Genomic DNA, 22,485 nt, shown 5'->3' on the forward strand with positions numbered 1-22,485 from the left:
TGTGGGTTCGATTCCCACGGGGGGCCAGTATAAAAAATAAATAAAAAAAAATAAAAAAAAATGTATGCACTCACTAACTGTAAGTCGCTCTGGATAACAGCGTCTGCTAAATGACTAAACATTTTTAAAAATGTATTAACATTGGTCACACATACTGTATAGCCTGGTCACCTTCTGTAACTGTGCTGTAGCCAACTTTTCAATTCTTCTATCCTTGTCAAGCTATACATACACTATATATACAAATGTATGTGGACACCCCTTCAAATTTGTGGATTCGGCTATTTCAGCCACACCCATTCCTGACAGGTGTGTAAAATCGAGCACACAGCCATGCAATCTCCATAGACAAACATTGGTAGTAGAATGGTCTTACTGAAGTGCTCAGTGACTTTCAACGTGGCACCGTCATAGGATGCCACCTTTACAACAAGTCAGTTCGTCAAATTTCTGCCCTGTTAGAGCTGCCCCGGTCAACTGTAAGTGCTGTTATTGTGAAGTGGAAACATCTAGGAGCTCAGCCGCGAAGTGGTAGGCCACCAAAGCTCACAGAACTGGACCGGCGAGTGCTGAAGCGCGGGGCGCGTAAAAATCGTCTGTCCTCGGTTGCAACACTCACTACCGAGTTCTAAACGGCCTCTGGAGGCAGCGTCAGGACAAGAACTGTTCGTCGGGAGCATAATGAAAGCCGAGCAGCTGCACACAAGCATACGATCACCATGCGCAATGCCAAGCGTCGGCTGGAGAGGTGTAAAGCTCGCCGCCATTGGACTCTGGAGCAGTGGAAACGCGTTCTTTGGAGTGATGAATCACCCTTCACCATCTGGCAGGATGAATCTGGGTTTGGCGGATGCCAGGAGAACGCTACCTGCCCCAATGCATAGTGCCAACTGTAAAGTTTGGTGGAGGAGGAATAATGGTCTGGGGCAGTTTTTCATGGTTCGGGCTAGGCCACTTAGTTCCAGTGAAGGGAAATCTTAACGCTACAGCATACAATGACATTCTAGACAATTCTGTGCATCCTACTTTGTGGCAACCATTTGGGGAAGGCCCTTTCCTGTTTCAGCATGATGTGCACAAAGCGAGGTCCATACAGAAATGGTTTGTCGAGATCGGTGTGGAAGAACTTGACTGGCTTGCACAGAGCCCTGACCTCAACCCCATCGAACACCTTTGGGATTAATTGGAATGCTGACTGCGAGCCAGGCATAATCGCCCAACATCAGTGCCCGACCTCACTAATGCTCTTGTGGCTGAATGGAAGCAAGTCCCCGCAGCAATGTTACAACATCTAGTGGATAGCCTTCCCAGCAGAGTGGAGGCTGTTATAGCAGCAAAGGGGGGACCAACTGTATATTAATGCCCATGATTTTGGAATGAGATGTTCGATGAGCAGGTGTCCACATACTTTTGGTCATGTAGTGTACATCCTGGTATGACAAGAACGAACACAGAGAGGAGTTGGCAAAAGCACAAACAGACTGGATCACCAGGCTAGGTAATACAAGCACCATATTTATCTCAGAATGATTGTTCTATAGGTTTCATTTAGTTTTTTATTTTATTTATCAGGGTTTTTGGTTTAAATGTATTTGTTTGCTGTAAAAAAAATATATATATAATGTAATGTTTTTCTTCCATTGTGCACGCAAAACAGGAGGGACGTACACAATCTGTAATGTGTACCAAGGCTCAGTTAGTTCTGTCACAGAAAATAAAGTTTTGAAACCTAGCTAATTTCAGGGAAATCAGTAGAGTTGTTATTGGTGTGTACATGGTTGTGTATGATGTTAGGAGTTGGGTATTTGGTCAAATAGATATGTCTGATTAACAGTAAGTTGGCTCCCCCTTCTGGTACATATAGCTGATACTGTATTGACAAACGCCTCCGATACATATTACTGTATTCCTGTACAGGATTGTGGTTTAAGTAACAATTGTTTTACTCTTTTTGCCCTTCAAAAATGTTTAGATTTGTACAATTTGAAAAAAATCTGACTGAATATTAATCAGATCGTATAAAATGTCCTTTAAAAGTCTCTGTGTGTGCAGGTCAACCAGAAGAGATTAATTAAACGGGCAATCTGCAGTTCAAACAATAACAAAGCGGCCACCCTTTTTGGGGAAACAGCTTAGGGATGGGGTTTCCATCCATAGCAAGGACTGACCATCCATGAGATCAAAATTATAGTTTTAACCATGTTTTGAAGCTATACAGTGTTTGTTTACAATTACATTGTTTACAAATAATAGAGTAAAACAAGCTTATCTTTTGGGTCCTGATGGGGTTAGACCTCATTCACTATAATGGGGGATCATGTTTTCTGGAAACAATGCCTGCAGTACCTCGGTCGGCCTTCAACATTAAATCCTCAATGCAAGGGGGCAGTCGTTCTCCCCTGACTCAATGAGAGGAGGCAGCACTGAGCTAGCCTGCAACGTCAATTCCTAGAGAAGCTCAAACTGCGCATGCGATGTTTCCAAAAACTCCTTCATGTAGCAAGATGGTGACACGCTGAAATGACACTTATTGATCGTCAAATGCGCCACTGAGCATTCTCATAGGAAACAATGGGGTGACGTCATCGATGGCTTCGTCAATATGTTTTACAGTCTGTGGGTTAGACAGTTGAACTAAGCACATGAGGCATTTATAGGTTATATTCTTCAAGAATCAATGGCTTTATATTATTAATTTAAAAGTCCACAAATGGAAGTAGCAGTTGCAGATTGCCCAGCTGATGGAAAGGGTGAAAAGACAGAGGCCGGAGAGTGAATCCAGCCAGAGAGGAAGAGGCAAAGCTACACGTTTTACTCAGCACAAAATATTTTTGTATGGAGGTCAATGAGAGTCAAATTTGGTCAACAAAAAATGTAATTGCTAATTTTCTAAGTGAGGCTTATTTGATCGAAAAGGAGTTTCGTAATGGTTAGGTTGTTACGAATGCACTGATATGGACGCAAATGGCATTTCGGCAACTTTGAAAAAAACTACTTTATATCAGAGTTGTGCCTGTTGTCATGAAGATAGATAGAGGACTCATCATGGATATAACCAATTTTAGTATGGACGTTGCAATGGAGAGCTTACACAATTTTAGAGTAGCCAACTGGGTGGGGATTCTTATGAGTTGGGAGCAATCAGCCAATGAAGAAGAAGACAATTGACTACTTTAAAATGGAGATAGCTTCAATGGCGCTGCCCATGCTGTCACAGGCGCTATAATTGGACAGATACAAATATGAGTCCTCCATCTATCTCTATGGCCTGTTGTTCACACACATATCTGCCCTCTCATTGGCTAGAATGGTCCCACCTGATCTCGCCTGCCTTCCATCTTTGAGAACATGTATTCCCATTGTTAGAGCGGTCACTCGAATATATATTTTCAATATAATACACAATCTTTAATCCAACCGGAGAACAACTGCCCCCTCTCATTGAAGCCATGGAAGTTCAAGGCCGACCACGGTACTGTTAGCAGAAAACAGGATGCCCCATTACAGTGAATGGAAAAATGGCAATCTTCGTGGTCAATCTTTCTGTAAATACTTTTTTTTAAAGACAATCATAGTACCAATAATTGCTTCTAATAAACCAGGTGTATGTCCTTCAACCGAGTATTTTAAAATCGCACACAGAAGATAATATAACCCCAGTTGGCCTTCAACTTGAGTTACTCAATGAGAAGGGGCAGTACTGAGCTAGCCTGCAACATCACTTCCAGGAGTAGCTCAAACTGCACATGTTAAGGCTCGCACACATTGCACCGAATGTGGATCTAGCGTTGGTCTGCTGATCGTTCAGCGCGCTGTGTTTTAGGGACCAGCCCCTGTAGACTCTGACTGCTGACATTTTTGTAGAAGTCTGACTATTGACAGTTTTCACGCTATTCTATATGTAAAATCGTAAAATATGTAAAATCGTAACCTTATTTAAAGTGCATTTACATTTTCATTTGATTTAGTCTATTCTTTAACTTTGTTTGAGATGGAGACGTGAATCCAACATATAAATTATTAATTTGCAGACAAACTGGAATTAAAGCAAGACTAAGCTGAAGCGTTACAGATTCCGCGATAGAAATGTAAAGGTAATTTCCGATTGAGCCGACATATGCAGGGTTTACCGTGAATGCAGTCTCCACTAACGCGGGAACGTTTCCTTTAAATTTCAATCACGCTGTAACGCTGAGTTCCGCAATAAGGATTGAATAGAGCCCTAAATCAGTGGCACAGATGGAACTATCCAAGTAGAATATACATCTACTTCAAATGTTGATATTTGGTTGTGTTGACAACCAAACACAATTCAATATCGAGTTTGTCTACAAATTAATAATTGATATGTTGCATTCACGTCTCCATCGCAACCCAAAATCAAAGTTAAAGAATAGGTCTAAATCTAATCTAATCAAACTTTAAATGCACTTTAAATAAAGTTTGCTTTGATTTAGTCCTATTCTTTAATGTATATTTTTGGTTGAGATGGAGAGGTTCATCCAACATATGAATGATTAATTTGTAGACAAATTTGAAATCAACCAAAGCTTGAAACCCTAAGTCTGTATGTGTTGTCTATTTTTAGTTGAACCCTGGGTTGAATTGAAACAATAGCTGTAGATGACTTTGCAAATGCTATAATGGCCTAAATAGTATCATTAATGATATATGACTTATAAAGTATGGTTACATTTAATTTGCTCTGTTAAACCTACCCTTTGGAATTAATTCGCTAGCAACAGTGAATATTTAGTTATTAAGAAATCTCTTAATAATCATTCTCACAATAGTACGTTGGTTGTAGTCAGTGACAAATATCAATGCCAGGCTTGGTAAAACCCTGGATGGGAAACCAAAAATAGCTGTAGATAGATCAACTCTCCAGCAGGAGGTGCTGCCCAGCCTATTGTCTAATTTCTGATAGTGGATATAACGTTGAAGATCTGACGTTGTTTCCAAGGTACAAATTGAACATATTTGAGTTTTGTCTATGTTGAAAATTGGTTACAATGATGACATAATAATGTGATTGAAATTTTACTCTCAAAACAACAGTTAATTACTTTTTTCTAATCCAATGTATAGATTCCTCATCACAATACATTGACAAATTACATTGAAACAATGTTGATTCAATCAGTTTATGCCCAGTGTGAATGTAAGCCACGCCTGCAGTATTGTTGCTGTATAAGCAGCACCTGTAGTATTGTTGCTGTATAAGTTGCACCTGTAGTATTGTTGCCATAAGCTGCACCTGTAGTATTGTTTGTGTAAGGCTGTAAACTGTTACCTGAGGTTGTGTTGTAAGCATTGTCGATGTTGGTGAATACTTTTTTGTAGACCAGAGTTTTCTCTGAGTTGAAGGGTCCCACATATCCTGAGTTAGTCAAACCAACAGAGAAGGCCACATTCGTTCTGTCTGCAAACACAGGAGAGTACGCTTTATTTAGCCCATTTAACTATTACTAGCATGGCATGGCCACACAGTGTTTGTGTCCGTAAATGATGGATTGAGCTGATGGTTTTTGTATGTCACCTGCAATAATTATCTTCAGTTCCTCCAGCTTGCTCTCACTGATTGTCACTCTGTTGTCCAAGCCTGAAATAGTATGAAAATGTTCAACAATAGGCCTAATCATTGTTATTAAACACATGATTTACCACAATGTATGTACCAATCATCATTGTAACCAATGTAGTGAGGGAAAAAAGTATTTGATCCCCTGCTGAATTTGTACGTTTGCCCACTGACAAAGAAATGATCAGTCTATAATTTTAATGGTAGGTTTATTTGAACAGTGAGAGACAGAATAACAACAAAAAAATCCAGAAAAACGCATGTCAAAAATGTTATAAATTGATTTCCATTTTAATGAGGGAAATAAGTATTTGACCCCTCTGCAAAACATGACTTAGTACTTGGTGGCAAAACCCTTGTTGGCAATCACAGAGGACAGACGTTTCTTGTAGTTGGCCACCAGGTTTGCACACATCTCAGGAGGGATTTTGTCCCACTCCTCTTTGCAGATCTTCTCCAAGTCATTAAGGATTCGAGGCTGACGTTTGGAAACTCAAACCTTCAGCTCCCTCCACAGATTTTCTATGGGATTAAGGTCTGGAGACTGGCTAGGCCACTCCAGGACCTTAATGTGCTTCTTCTTGAGCCACTCCTTTGTTGCCTTGGCCGTGTGTTTTGGGTCATTGTCATGCTGGAATACCCATCCACGACCCATTTTCAATGCCCTGGCTGAGGGAAGGAGGTTCTCACCCAAGATTTGACGGTACATGGCCCTGTCCATCGTCCCTTTGATGCGGTGAAGTTGTCCTGTCTCCTTAGCAGAAAAGCACCCCCAAAGCATAATGTTTCCACCTCCATGTTTGACGGTGGGGATGGTGTTCTTGGGGTCATAGGCAGCATTCCTCCTCTTCCAAACATGGCGAGTTGAGTTGATGCCAAAGTGCTCCATTTTGGTCTCATCTGACCACAACACTTTCACCCAGTTCTCCTCTGAATCATTCAGATGTTCATTAGCAAACTTCAGACGGGCATGTACAGTGGGGAAAAAAAGTATTTAGTCAGCCACCAATTGTGCAAGTTCTCCCACTTAAAAAGATGAGAGAGGCCTGTAATTTTCTTTATAGGTACACGTCAACTATGACAGACAAAATGAGGAGAAAAAAATCCAGAAAATCACATTATAGGATTTTTTATGAATTTATTTGCAAATTATGGTGGAAAATAAGTATTTGGTCAATAACAAAAGTTTCTCAATACTTTGTTATATACCCTTTGTTGGCAATGACACAGGTCAAACGTTTTCTGTAAGTCTTCACAAGGTTTTCACACACTGTTGCTGGTATTTTGGCCCATTTCTCCATGCAGATCTCCTCTAGAGCAGTGATGTTTTGGGGCTGTCGCTGGGCAACACGGACTTTCAACTCCCTCCAAAGATTTTCTATGGGGTTGAGATCTGGAGACTGGCTAGGCCACTCCAGGACCTTGAAATGCTTCTTACGAAGCCACTCCTTTGTTGCCCGGGCGGTGTGTTTGGGATCATTGTCATGCTGAAAGACCCAGCCACGTTTCATCTTCAATGCCCTTGCTGATGGAAGGAGGTTTTCACTCAAAATCTCACGATACATGGCCCCATTCATTCTTTCCTTTACACGGATCAGTCGTCCTGGTCCCTTTGCAGAAAAACAGCCCCAAAGCATGATGTTTCCCCCCCCATGCTTCACAGTAGGTATGGTGTTCTTTGGATGCAACTCAGCATTATTTGTCCTCCAAACACGACGAGTTGAGTTTTTACCAAAAAGTTATATTTTGGTTTCATCTGACCATATGACATTCTCCCAATCCTCTTCTGGATCATCCAAATGCACTCTGGCAAACTTCAGACGGGCCTGGACATGTACTGACTTAAGCAGGTGGACACGTCTGGCACTGCAGGATTTGAGTCCCTGGCGGCGTAGTGTGTTACTGATGGTAGGCTTTGTTACTTTGGTCCCAGCTCTCTGCAGGTCCTTCACTAGGTCCCCCCGTGTGGTTCTGGGATTTTTGCTCACCGTTCTTGTGATCATTTTGACCCCACGGGGTGAGATCTTGCGTGGAGCTCCAGATCGAGGGAGATTATCAGTGGTCTTGTATGTCTTCCATTTCCTAATAATTGCTCCCACAGTTGATTTCTTCAAACCAAGCTGCTTACCTATTGCAGATTCAGTCTTCCCAGCCTGGTGCAGGTCTACAATTTAGTTTCTGGTGTCCTTTGACAGCTCTTTGGTCTTGGCCATAGTGGAGTTTGGAGTGTGACTGTTTGAGGTTGTGGACAGGTGTCTTTTATACTGATAACAAGTTCAAACAGGTGCCATTAATACAGGTAACGAGTGGAGGACAGAGGAGCCTCTTAAAGAAGAAGTTACAGGTCTGTGAGAGTCAGAAATCTTGCTTGTTTGTAGGTGACCAAATACTTATTTTCCACCATAATTTGCAAATTAATTCATTAAAAATCCTACAATGTGATTTTCTGGATTTTTTTCCCTCAATTTGTCTGTCATAGTTGACGTGTACCTATGATGAAAATTACAGGCCTCTCTCATCTTTTTAAGTGGGAGAACTTGCACAATCGGTGGCTGACTAAATACTTTTTTCCCCCACTGTATATGTGCTTTCTTAAGCAGGGGGACTTTGCGGGCGCTGCAGGATTTCAGTCCTTCATGGCATAGTGTGTTACCAATTGTTTTATTGGTGACTATGGTCCCAGCTGCCTTGAGATCATTGACAAGATCCTCTCGTGTAGTTCTGGGCTGATTCCTCACCGTTCTCATGATCATTGCAACTCCACGAGGTGAGATCTTGCATGGAGCCCCAGGCCGAGGGAGATTGACAGTTATTTTGTGTTTCTTCCATTTGCAATATACCGCACCAACTGTTGTCACCTTCTCACCAAGCTGCTTGGCGATGGTCTTGTAGCCCATTCCAGCCTTGTGTAGGTCTACAATCTTGTCCCTGACATCCTTGGAGAGCTCTTTGGTCTTGGCCATGGTGGAGAGTTTGGAATTTGATTGATTGCTTCTGTGGACAGGTGTCTTTTATACAGGTAACAAGCTGAGATTAGGAGCACTCCCTTTAAGAGTGTGCTCCTAATCTCAGCTCGTTACCTGTATAAAAGACACCTGGGAGCCAGAAATCTTTCTGATTGAGAGGGGGTCAAATACTTATTTCCCTCATTAAAATGCAAATCAATTTATAACATTTTTGACATGCGTTTTTCTTTATTTTTTTGTTGTTATTCTGTCTCTCACTGTTCAAATAAACCTACCATTAAAATTATAGACTGATCATTTCTTTGTCAGTGGGCAAACGTACAAAATCAGCAGGGGATCAAATACCTTTTTCCCTCACTGTAGCTTATCTTACCTGCATTTTCGGCAGTCATGTCTCAAGTGTATGTAAAACTAACAATGACTCAATATAGTGAAGAATTATATACGCAACAATTATATACGCAACATGCAACAATTTCAATGATTTTACTGAGTTACAGTTCATATAAGGAAATCAGTCAATTTAAATAAATTCATTAGTCCCTAATCAATGGATTTCACATGACAGGGCAGGGGCCCACCCACTTGGGAGACTGGCCCACCCACTGAGGAGCAAGGCCCAGCCAATCAGAATGAGTTTTTCCCCCCAAAAGGGTTTTATTACAGACAGAAATACTCCTCATTTTCATCAGCTGTCTGGGTGGCTGGTCTCAGACGATCCCACAGTTGAAGAAGCCAGATGTGGAGGTCATGGGCTGGCGTGGTTACATGTGGTCTGCGGTTGTAAGGCCGGTTGGACGTACTGCCAAATTCTCTCAAACGACGATGGAGGCGGCTTATGGTAGAGAACTTAACATTAAATTATTTGGCAACAGCTCTGGTGGACATTCCTGCAGTCAGCATGCCAATTGCACGCTCCCTCAAAACTTGAGACATCTGTGGCATTGTGTTGTGTGACAAAACTGCACATTTAGAGTGGCTTTTTATTATCCCCAGCACAAGGTGCACCTGTGTAATGATCATGCTGTTTAATCAGCTTCTTGATATGCCACACCTGTCAGGTGGGTGGATTATCTTAACTAAGGAGAAATGGTCACTAAGAGGGATGTAAACAAATGTGTGCATAACATTTGAGAGAAATAAGCTTTTTCTGCATTTGGAAAAGGGGCAGGGGTGGATGTTTGTGAACATCTGTATGTTGTCATTTATACATGTATGTTTTGTATTGTTTAAGAAATAATACAAAATCGTACACAAAAAAAACAACTTCTTGATTCTACCAGTGAAAATAAAATGTGCTCGTATCGATCGCACTATATGTTTGTGTGCGTGTAGATATGGTTATCCTTGTTCCATAGAGCCATTGGACATCTTTCAGCGATGTTCCTATCGGCATATTCATTGCTAGATAGACAAGGTGACACATTTCTTCCAGCCTCTAAAAGACTACAGCTCGGTGTGGGGCCATTCTTCCTGCTCTGGACCCTCGTGCATCGTGCATTCGCTATGAATACCGGACCTTGTGGTGCACAATGAGCATACGAATACACAGGAAGTTGAAACATCCTGATTCTACCCGTGAAATGGAAATGCGCTCGCTCTAACTTGTGGTGAGGAGATTTTTTTAAATGTTAATATAGTACTATGTTGATAGTAATGATTATACACCGTGGCAGAGCTAAGGTGAAATGTCCTTTTAACCAAATGTTTTAATAGAGATTCACATCTCATTATTACCAGAATTCTCTTTCTTCATCTCCTCCACCTGGCTCTCACTGGAACTCAGTCTGGCCTAAAATCACAGAGTAAGAAAATGTAGAATATTGAATTAATTAAGAGTGTTATTTAATGTCAAACTACATAATGTGTGTTTATATTATTGTTGTCCTATCATTACCTGAATTTTCTATCTTCACCTCCTCCACTTGACTCTCACTGGCTGCTACTCTGTTCTCCAGGGCTGACACTTCTACTTCTTGGGCTGAAATGATAGAATATATTAGACTACATGTACCAATATCCAAAGGCAATCAAGGCAAATCCAAAGCTGTTTTCAATTAAGGAAATCATTATTTATTACATGTACCTGCACTCTCTTTCTTCAGTTCCACCACATGGCTCTCACTGACTGTCACTCTCGCCTCCAGGGCTGAAAAGAAGCATTGCTAAATGTATCATCCATTACTGAGTTGAGACAAGCACTTATTTTGATGACTTGTAAATTCACAGTAGTCCTCTTTCATTTTTACCTGCATTCTCTTTCTTCAAATCCACAACCTGTGTCTCACTGGCTGTAACTCTAGTCCCCAAGGCTGACAGTTCTGCTGCTTGGGCTGGAATCATAAATCAATGTTGTTAACATTTGTATTGAATGAATTATTAAGCAAGGCTAAAATCAGGAAAATGTAGAATATTTAAATAATTAAGAGTGTTATTTAACGTAAAACAACAAAAGGGTGACGGATGTGAGTTTATATTATGTTTGTCCTTTCATTACCTGCATTCCCATTCTTCAGTTCCTCCACCTGTCTATCACTGTTACTCGGGCCTCCAGGGCTAGAAAATAATTAATTAAAGCGATAGTTCACCCAAATTACAAAAGTTCCTCCAGCTGGCTCTCACTGGCTGTCACTCTGGTGTCCAAGGCTGAAATTGTTTGAAAATGATCAACAGCAGGCCAAACCATTCTTATTAAACTCATGAGCACATTGAACATAGCTTATGTTACCTGCATTTTCTTTCTTCACTTCCTCCACCTGGGTCTCACTGGCTGTCACTCTGGCCTCCAGGGCTGAAAATAAACATTGCTAAACTAATCAACCAACCAACAATGATTTGAGAGAAGCACTACTTTTCATACCATTATATTCACAGCAGTCATCTCTCTTTATTACCTGCATTTGCTTTCTTCAGTTCTACCACCTGAGTCTCACTGGCTGTAACTCTGGTACCCAAGGATGACAGTTCTGCTGCTTGGGCTGGAATTATAAAAGTCAATATCCAGAGTTGTTGAGTGTTATTTACTATCAAACTACATGAATGTGAATAATGTTCACTATTATAGTAGTGTTGTTTCCTAAAAGATACCAGCTGTCATGGTTTTACTGATCATCTGTGATTTAGCTCAACATCATTTGTATTGATTTATTTACCCCCCCCCCCCCCCCCCCCCCAAAAAAAAAAAAGTGTTATGTTATAATTGGTCCATTTTCGAAACACTTAGCACAAAATTAAAGTGTTAACATTTGTAAGGATTGTGATGCTCTCTATCTTACGTTCAGAACCTTTCATTGTGCATTCATTGTCTTTGAATACATATTTCACATCAGTCAATCATGTAAACTAAGCACTTGGCACAATTTTGGTTCAGTAGTTATGAGCAGTTTGATTAAGTCATTGATTAAAATTATAAGATAATCACGTAAAAAATTATGTGAAAATTGCAGTGTGAAAAGCAGGAATCCAAGTACTGAACCTTGAGGTAAACCCAATTCGACTTTCGAGTGCTCAGATGATTTGGCATCTGACTTTACAAGCTCAAGAAGAACCACAACACCACATCGTATCTCAAACATTTTCATTAATTCATAATTTCTTATCTTACTTGCATTATCTTCCTTCACTTCTTCCACCTGACTCTTACTGTCTGTCACTCTGGTACCCAAGGCTGACAGTTCTGCTGCTTGATCTGGAATTATATCAGTCAATATCCAGAGTTGTAGAGTGTTAAACTACACTCGGTGTAAAAATTGTACCGTAAGTTTATATTAGTGTTGTTTCTTAATACATCCCAGACCTCCAGTGGCATGTATTCACGGATCCCAAGGGAAGCCAGGCTTCCCCAAAAACAAAAACAAAAAAATGTTTATCTTTCGTCTCTCTGTTTCATAATTATCCTTCAATTCGCAAGAGGCTGAATGTATCCGAGCAAATCAGCGCCCCTCTGTCTCAGTATGTTTAGCCCATCTTTCTGATGCTGTCTGGTCAAAAGGAGTATGAATGCCATTGTTGCCGCCAGTGGCATTGAATGCAAGGAAGCCAGCGAGCATTTGTCCTCCCTTGATAAAAAATATTGTACAATAATAGCCAATCAGTGTTGAGCTAAACTGAGCGAGCTCAACTGTGAATGGTCCTGGTGCACCACAAAAAAGTATAAAGGGAAGCCAGTTTGGATTTGGCTTCACACCAATCACATCACATCAAAAAGAAAACATAATTGACAGAAACAACATGAATTGTTGCATCTCGTTGTGCTACTGTCCTCCGGTGGCTAGCTAGCTAAAATTGGCCCTTTCCTAATTAACCATGGATGGAGATTTGGACTTACTTAATGATTATAGCATTGATTCTGATCCAACCATAAATTCATACATTGTGCCTCTGGCCTGAGAGGATGGAAGTTCAATATGTAGCTAGATGTAGTAGGCTAACATTAACTAGATGGCTAATCGTTAGCAAGCATTTTAGCCAGGTAGCCGCCCTAGGACAACAAAAACTAAAAGCGTGTACTGTATGACAGAATCATAGATCGTTTCGGCAACATGAAAGAGAGATGGCGTTTCTCTACAAGTAGGGTGAGTCAACATGTTTATTCTACTTATGCACACACACACACACACACCGAATTCAGTACCATCGACAGCCACATGATATTGATTGGCAATACCGTAGGTCATGTAACTTTGTTGCATGCAATATGCTTTGTGGACTCCACCAGACAGATGTTGCTTTCCGGTTTTGTGATGAAACAAAAGGTGTGGTTGAATTTATTGTGCCATTGTCTTCTTATTGTCTTGGCCTTAGGCCTATATTTCACGGTGGCAAGGCATATGAACTAACAGGTTATAGAGCAAACAACGCAATTATCACAACACAATCCCCCGACCTCAACCCAATTGAGATGGTTTGGGATGAGTCGGACCGCACAGTGAAGGAAAAGCAGCCAACCAGTGCTCAGCATATGTGGGAACTCCTTCAAGACTGTTGGAAATGTGAAGTTGGTTGAGAGAATGCCAAGAGTGTGCAAAGCTGTCATCAAGGCAAAGGGTGGCTATTTGAAGAATTTCAAATATAAATATATATTTTGATTTGTTTAACACTTTTTTGGTTACTACATGATTCCATATGTGTTATTTCATAGTTTTGATGTCTTCACTACTTTTCTATCATAGACAGATTTAAGGTGAGCATTTTGTGCAATAAACAAATGACTTGCATGAACACATGGTTTTGTTTAGGCATTTTAGTTAATTTGCATGTACAGTACCAGTCAAAAGTTTGGACACCTACTTATTCAAGGGGTTTTCTTTATTTGTACTATTTTCTACAATTGTAGAATAATAGTGAAGACATCAAAACTATGAAATAACACATATGGAATCATGTAGTAACCACGCAGTCTCCTCTGAACAGTTGATGTCGAGATGTGTCAGTTACTTGAACTCTGTGAAGCATTTATTTGGGCTGCAATCTGAGGTGCAGTTAACTCGTTATATAATCTGAGTGGTTTATATATAAAAAGGTAAACAATTACTTTTAGGGTCTTTAAACAAAACATTTTTAGTAAGTCATCATAAAATCACACTTAGAATATTAATTAAATTGTAGCCATATAACTTGACACCAAACACATTCTGATTACCAGTATTAAACATTTATTTTAAAAACGATGTAACCAATGTAACACAGAATCTGCAACCAAGTTTCTATGTTCATACGGCTAATAAGAAAATGACTTGAATATGGCAAAGGTGTAACTATTTGTATTTGCATCAGTAAGTGACTGAAACAGAGGAGGCTGGTGGGAGGCGCTATAGGAGGACGGGCTCATTGTAATGGCTGGAATGGAATAAATGGAACATGTCAAACATGTGGTTTCCTTATGTTTAATACCGTTCCATTAGGGTGTTGGGCCAGTAACCGAAAGGTCGCTGGTTTGAATACCCGAGCCAACAAGGTGAAAAATCCCTAATTTGCTCCAGGGGTGCTGTATTACTACTATGGCTGACCTTGTAAAACAACACATTTCACTGCACCTATCTGGTGTATGTGACAATAAAACATATTTTTTAATTTTTAGTTCCAAATAGAACCTCTAAAGCAGGGCCGACCAAACTGGGGCCAAACTAGGCCCGCAACAACGTTTGGTTTGGCCTGCCAGAAGGTTCCAGAAAAAAAAGGGAGAATTTTTTTTTGAAAAGTGAATGCGCCACTAATTTCATAGAACCTCGGTTACGTGAGTAACCTCCGATATCCACTATTAGTGGTTGGTACAAACAGAGCATTTTATGTTTTCTTCCTACAAATTGGCATAGCTTTTGAAAGGTTGAAGCTATTAGCTATAATTACCCCATTTCTGAAAAGTCAGACTCTCGGGAACACGACTGTGACAAAACCGCAATTGAAAGCAATGAGAATGGGGGGAGCAACAAGGGGGGGCAATCATATTTCAAGGGAGGCTGGTCTCACCACTGCCACCACTCTGACCACGTCCCTGGTCAACATGAACTCATATGTGAGAAAGCAACACATGTGGTCCATGGAACATTTAAAAATAACACCAAGGACTCTAATCAAACATTAACAGGACCAGAGAGTAACCCTGAACCCCTGTGTTGTTTACTGGGTGCACCAAATGGAAGAAGATGAACTGAAACAGGGAGGGACTACCTGAACTTGTCCAATAAGAAAAGTATTCAAACCCCTTGACTTTTTTCACATTGTTGTGTTACAGCCTGAATTGAAAATGTATCAAATTTAGATTTGTCACTGACCTACACACAATACCCCGTAATGTCAAAGTGGAATTATATTTTTTCCTAATGTTTACAAATTAATTATAAGTATTCAACCCCTTTGTTATAAATAAATGTAGGCGTAAAAAATGTTCTTAATAATTCACACAATAAGTTGCATGGACTCAATCTGTGTACAATAATAGTGTTTAACAGGATTTTTGAATGACTACCTCATCTCTGTACCCCACACATACAAGGTCCCTCAGTCGGGCAGGGAATTTCAAACACAGATTCAACCACAAAGACCAGGGAGGTTTTCCAATGCCTCGCAAAGAAGGGCACCTATTGGTAGATAGGTAGAAAAAAGCAGACATTGAATATCCCTTTGAGCATGGTGAAGTTACTAATTACACTTTGGATGGTGTATCAATACACCCAGTCACTATAAAGATACAGGCATCCTTCCTAACTAACTGGCCAGAGAGGAAGGAAACATTTACATTTTAGTCATTTAGCAGACGCTCTTATCCAGAGCGACTTACAGGAGCAATTAGGGTTAAGTGCCTTGCTCAAGGACACAGACAGATTTTTCACCTAGTCGGCTCGGGGATTAGAACCAGAGACCTTTCGGTTACTGGCACAACACTCTTAACCACTAAGCTACCTGCCGCCCCAGGGAAACCGTTCAGGGAATTCACAATGAGGCCAATGGTGACATTAAAACAGCTACAGAGTTGAATGGCTGTGATAGGCGAAAACTGAGGATGGATCAACAACATTGTATTTACTCCACAATACCAACCTAATTGACAGAGTGAAATGAAGGAATCCTGTACAGATTTTCTTTTATTTCAAAACATGCATCCTGTTTGCAACAAGACACTAAAGTAATAATGCAAAACAATGTGGCAAAGCAATTCACTTTTTGTCCTGAATACAAAGAGTTATGTTTGAGGCAAATCCAATACAACACATTACTGAGTACAACTCTCCATATTTTCAAGCATAGTGGTGGCTGCATCATGTTATGGGTATGCTTGAAGTCGTTAAGGACTGGGGAGATTTTCAGGATAAAAAAACAAATGAAATGGAGCTAAGCACAGGCAAAATCCTAGCTGAAAACCTGGTTCAGTCTGATTTTCACCAGACACTGGGAGATTAATTCACCTTTCAGGAGGACAAAACACAAAGCCAAATTTAAACTGGAGTTGCTTACCAAGAAGACAGTGAATGTTCCTGACTTGACTTAAATGTACTTGAAAATCTATGGCAAGACCTGAAAATGGTTGTCTAGCAATGATCAACAACCAATTTGACAGAGCTTGAAACATTTTGAAAATAATAATGGGCAAATGTTGCACAATCCATGTTTGGAAAGCTCTTAGGGTCGTACCCAGAAAGACTCACAGTAATCACTTCCAAAGGTGTCATGAACCCTGCGTCCTGAGTCTGTTCCTGCCTGTGTTGCCGTTTTTCTGCTCTGTATCTCCTGTTTCCCGAAGGTGCCTGAACGCACCCTGTCCGGTTGCCGGGCGACGTTGCTAGGCGGGTGATCTCTCGATTACCCGCACCTGCTTCTCATCAGCTTCGGCACACCTGGTCCTGATCATCACCCCTTCATAAGCTCTGACCTGACATCCATTCCCTGCCGGATCGTTAGCCATAAACAGTATGTTTTGCCAGCGTATCAGCCTCAGAGTACTAGCGTTAGTTTTGTTGTTTTTTGCACCTTGTTGACCTGCCTTGTACTTACCTCCGTTTGTTCTGTCTACAGTCATTCTCCCGGAACCTTCACCCAACCCCTGCCGTGCCATCAGTTCATCTGCCACTTCACCACCACCTACTCATCTCCGCCACCCGCTCCGTCTCCTGGACTATTCTGCATCTTTTATCTGTAAATAAACACTCTCATTCGTTCAACTCACCTTGTCCTGGTCTGCTTCTGGGTTCGGTCTTAGAGAACCGTGACAAAAGGTGCTTCTACAATGTATTGACTCAGGGGTGTCATTTATATCCTTCTATAAATGAGGTATTTCTGTATTTGTGACTCGTTTCAGGAAACTAGGCATATGTCGCGCGTCACTACTTCACAGGAGAGCGATTTGAACGTAAACTTTTTTTTAAAATCAAAATGCATTTTTTGGCAGAAATGTGAACTTTCATGTGCCTTAATAACAGACTTGTATGCCATCTGTAAATACGAATAAAATTGTTAAATTATGAGCCTAGTTGGTTTAGCCATGGAAAAAGACAGGAACCTTCCCGCTAGCCATGATTGGCCAAGAGATACGTTTTGGATTGGTCTGCTATGTAGCACGCTTCTGTCTATAATATGAGCCGGTCAGTATTTGTAGGTAATCCTTTCTAACATGGCATTTTTTTGAAAGATAAAGTGTTGCTCTCCACTTTCTGGAAGACTGTTTTGAAATCAGTGGAAGGCCCGATGGAATTAGAGTATGATAGCTAAGGAGATAGATAAAATTCTGGCCTTTTATTGCAAATATGCAGAGGGAGTCAAAAAGAGAACACACAGAAGGCTGTATAAAATACCTGTCTCTGGATTACATCTTCAAACTAAGGGCAACCATAGCGTCTGTGACAGAGAGGGAGAAGCGTCCATCCATGTATACGGGTAAGATAGTCTAGCTAGCTACATTTTCAGATATTACACGTTTCTAATTTTGTCAGAGAATCGTTTTCATTTCCAGTTAAAGCGTACTGTTAGGTAGCTAGCTAACGTTAGCTGGCTGGCTTGCTAGCTAACGTTACGTGTATGATCTGCATAGTAATATTATTCGTATCACGGAGACATTTGCATTGCTAGTTATAGCCTAATGTTAGCTAGCTAACATTGAACCTGGTTGGTTAGCTACCTAAAGATTCATGCAGGGTAGTAACGTTATGAGTTGGGATTATGGTTCATTGTTTAGCTAGCTAGCTACATGTCTAAACAAAAGACTCCACTATGCAAGTAACCATTTCAATAGAATGTTCATGATGTCACTGCAACAACTGTCAATAGACGTAGCTGGTAAATTTGCTCTGGCTATCTACTCTGATTTCAGAGCACTCTCGTCTGAGTGTGCCAGAGTGCAGAATAACTGACGAATTTACGAACATGCAACACCCGTTGAATATAGCTGGTGTCAGTAAACGTCGGCAAAAAGGCGTAATTAAATTGTTGCCAGCAGCACAGTTACATGCTGACCACACCACTCGCGTTATGTGTGCGAGCGTTGCAAAATAAATGTACACATACATGTTATTCAATCATTGCATCCAAACTGCTCGCACGTGTCCAGTGTTCGCTCTGAGTGCTCCTAAAGCGAAACGCTCTGAATTTATGAATGGACAATCTGACAACGCTCTAGTTTACGAACGCCCAGGGCGCACTCTGGCACTGCAGATTGAATTTAATAATACACCCGTAGTATAAACCAGCCTTTAGTCTCGAAATCTTTGATTGTTTAGTACATGGCCTCACATGTGAATCCTTAAAGAGATGGGCGGGGCTAAGGCTTAAGAGGGTGTGAACAATGCTGAATGGGGGTAGACAACGAAGAGCTCTCCAGTAGGTTTACCAAAACATTCAAGGGACATTTTCTCAAAAGTGAGGTTACAAGTTTATCAACTTTCAAAGCAGAATTACTTTCCATTGTTCCTCAACTGTAGTGTATGATATACAATTTTCTAGCTCTGAGTCTCTACTTTTATCCAATGTAAAAAACACAATTTCAAATGTTGCTACATAAGAACGAATCGAGCCGGTCGGTCACATTTCACTGTTGCTGGTATTTTGGCCCATTCCTCCATGCAGATCTCCTCTAGAGCAGTGATGTTTTGGGGCTGTCGCTGGGCAACACGGACTTTCAACTCCCTCCAAAGATTTTCTATGGGGTTGAGATCTGGAGACTGGCTAGGCCACTCCAGGACCTTGAAATGCTTCTTACGAAGCCACTCCTTCGTTGCCCGGGCGGTGTGTTTGGGATCATTGTCATGCTGAAAGACCCAGCCACGTTTCATCTTCAATGCCCTTGCTGATGGAAGGAGGTTTTCACTCAAAATCTCACGATACATGTCCCCATTCATTCTTTCCGTTACGCGGATCAGTCGTCCTGGTCCCTTTGCAGAAAAACAGCCCCAAAGCATGATGTTTCCACCCCCATGCTTCACAGTAGGTATGGTGTTCTTTGGATGCAACTCAGCATTCTTTGTCCTCCAAACACGACGAGTTGAGTTTTTACAAAAAAATTCTATTTTGGTTTCATCTGACCATATGACATTCTTCCTATCCTCTTCTGGATCATCCAAATGCACTCTAGCAAACTTCAGACAGGCCTGGACATGTACTGGCTTAAGCAGGGGGACACGTCTCGCACTGCAGGATTTGAGTCCCTGGCGGCGTAGTGTGTTACTGATGGTAGGCTTTGTTACTTTGGTCCCAGCTCTCTGCAGGTCATTCACTAGGTCCCCCCGTGTGGTTCTGGGATTTTTGCTCACCATTCTTGTGATCATTTTGACCCCACGGGGTGAGATCTTGCGTGGAGCCCCAGATCGAGGGAGATTATCAGTGGTCTTGTATGTCTTCCATTTCCTAATAATTGCTCCCACAGTTGATTTCTTCAAACCAAGCTGCTTACCTATTGCAGATTCAGTCTTCCCAGCCTGGTACAGGTCTACAATTTTGTTTCTGGTGTCCTTTGACAGCTCTTTAGTCTTGGCCATAGTGGAGTTTGGAGTGTGACTGTTTGAGGTTGTGGACAGGTGTCTTTTATACTGATAACAAGTTCAAACAGGTGCCATTAATACAGGTAACGAGTGGAGGACAGAGGAGCCTCTTAAAGAAGAAGTTACAGGTCTGTGAGAGCCAGAAATCTTGCTTGTTTGTAGGTGACCAAATACTTATTTTCCACCATAATTTGCAAATAAATTCATTAAAAATCCTACAATGTGATTTTCTGGATTTTTTTTCTCAATTTGTCTGTCATAGTTGACGTGTACCTATGATGAAAATTACAGGCCTCTCTCATCTTTTTAAGTGGGAGAACTTGCACAATTGGTGGCTGACTAAATACTTTTTTTCCCCACTGTATATGGATGTGTGCCATTCACTTTGAACTGGACTGTATTTACAGCATGAGCGGTCATGCGTTTGTTTTGAAATCAAAGCGAGAGCTGCATGTAGTCACGTGTGCACATTTGTTCATATCCTTTACTAGTTAGTGATTTATTTGCCCAGTTATGGATCATTTGTAGTCAGCAATGGGGGAGTGATTGCTTCCTGCAAGAGCACAAAATCTATTCATTTCTAGAGTCTGGTAAATAGCTTTTTTTTAGTCTTAAAGGGGCAGTGTTGTATTTTGAGACACGCTTGAATAAGCTTAGTAGCCAATAGGCAGAGGGTAGCATAATTTGTCTGATTCTCTGTAATAATGGTATGGGAATAATACTTTTATTCTGTAAAGTGGTTTCTTCTATCAAACAACACAACATTTTCAGTCACCTCCTTGTCTGAAGGACAAGTGGATAAACAGGTTAATGTCAAGCCTTGCATATTTTTTTCAAAAGTCATGGTATGTAGGCCTACATTGAACACCACACATTGGCTGCTACTGTAGGCTGAATGATAGAACAGCTATTTACATGTTAAAACATTATGGGATGCATTTTAATCATTGTTTTTTATGGTAGCCCACTCTGGTAGGTCTACAGTATGATCAAATAGCCACAGTAGCCTACTTGACCACTGTCTGAAACTGTAACTTAAAGCATGTACAGCCTCAGTGTTCACAGTAAAGGCGTGCTGGAAGCTGTACAGAATTTTCACAACATTCAAGTTTGTGCTCCACAGACCTGAAATTAGAGGGAACATTGGTCCATTGCTTACCTAGTTGCCTTACTCTTTAACAAAAAAAATTGCATTTTTATGTGAAAATCAATATTTACTAAGCCCCTGAATCATTGTTTACAGTGCACCACAAGGTGGTTTGGACTTTACCACCACCTTCTCAGAAGGAAGTAATTCAGCAGAAATATCATTGTTTGACTGTGTAATTTGTCACTATGTCACGCCCTGGTTGCCTACCTTAGTTGTGGGATCTTGTTCCTGTTAGGCTGGTGTGTGTATAGCGCGTTGGACTTCACGTTACAGTGTTTTCTTGTATGTTTATTTGACTTAATAAACCTGTACACTTTTCACGCTGCACCTTGGTCCGACCCGTCTCTCAACGTTAGTGACACACTATAACTGTCAAGCGAATTCTCGTTATTTCCTCTACTGTGTAATATGTCACTATAACTGTCAAGCGACGCCTTGTTATTTCCTCTACTGAGGCAATTGAAGCAATAAGGAAAGTTTGAATTTGGAATTTCATGTTTACTTCATGAATTGACCAACCCCAGTCTCTCATGACAGGTTTAATTATTCAAATGAGTAGCTGAAGATTTGGTCCTGTGTGCTGAGATGCCCTCCAACCATGACTTGCGTATGGCCAAGTGTTTTAGATGTATATAATTCTATATGAAAAAACAACATTCTGTAATGTCATTGGTTGCATGGGGTAAGTGGGTTAGAATTGTGTAATTTAGAGCATTACGTCACTACTTGGAACTGATGAAAAGTGTGGTATTGTAGGCTAGTAATTCATCTTCAACTCACATTTGTTCCAAGTTATTTACCTTTTAATTTCAAGTAATTGTAGACAGTAAAAATTCATGCCCACTAAAATGAATGATTACTTACTTTAAACTGAGGTGTGTGTAACATGAATCATTTAACAACAGTGCTTCCCCACCTGGTCTCAGAGCATTTTGTATTATTCTGTACGTAAATCCTAGACACACCATTTAGTATGATATGTTACGTTTCGTATGGTATGTATTAATTTGTGTCTATCTATCACCCATTTCATATGATATGTTACGAATTACAATTCGTATTATATACTTAACAAAAATATAAATCGCAACATGTAAAGTGTTGGTCCCATGTTTCATGAGCTGAAATAAAACATCCCCAAAATGTTCCATATGCTTAAAAAATATTCTCTAAAATATTGTGCAGAAATGTATTTACATCCCTGTTAGTAAGCATTTCTCCTTTACCAAGATAATCCATCAACCTGACAGGTGTGACATATCAAGAAGCTGATTAAACAGCATGATCATTACACAGGTGCACCTTGTGCTGGGGACAATAAAA

The 22,485-nt window shown here is 40.7% G+C and overlaps 1 long non-coding RNA gene across 1 annotated transcript; it reads right to left on the minus strand.

Moving 5' to 3' along the window:
* Positions 1-5,312: 5,312 nt before the first annotated feature.
* On the minus strand, positions 5,313-11,551 carry LOC311130419. Its single transcript, XR_014613352.1, has 3 exons — positions 11,442-11,551; positions 5,540-5,602; positions 5,313-5,422 (listed from the first exon to the last, which is right to left on the minus strand). It is a non-coding gene; the product is annotated as an uncharacterized lncRNA (long non-coding RNA).
* Between the last annotated feature and the right edge of the window lie 10,934 nt (positions 11,552-22,485).

The sequence above is a fragment of the Coregonus lavaretus genome, assembly GCF_964263955.1.
Source record: "Coregonus lavaretus genome assembly, chromosome: 6".
Taxonomy (NCBI): domain Eukaryota; kingdom Metazoa; phylum Chordata; class Actinopteri; order Salmoniformes; family Salmonidae; genus Coregonus; species Coregonus lavaretus.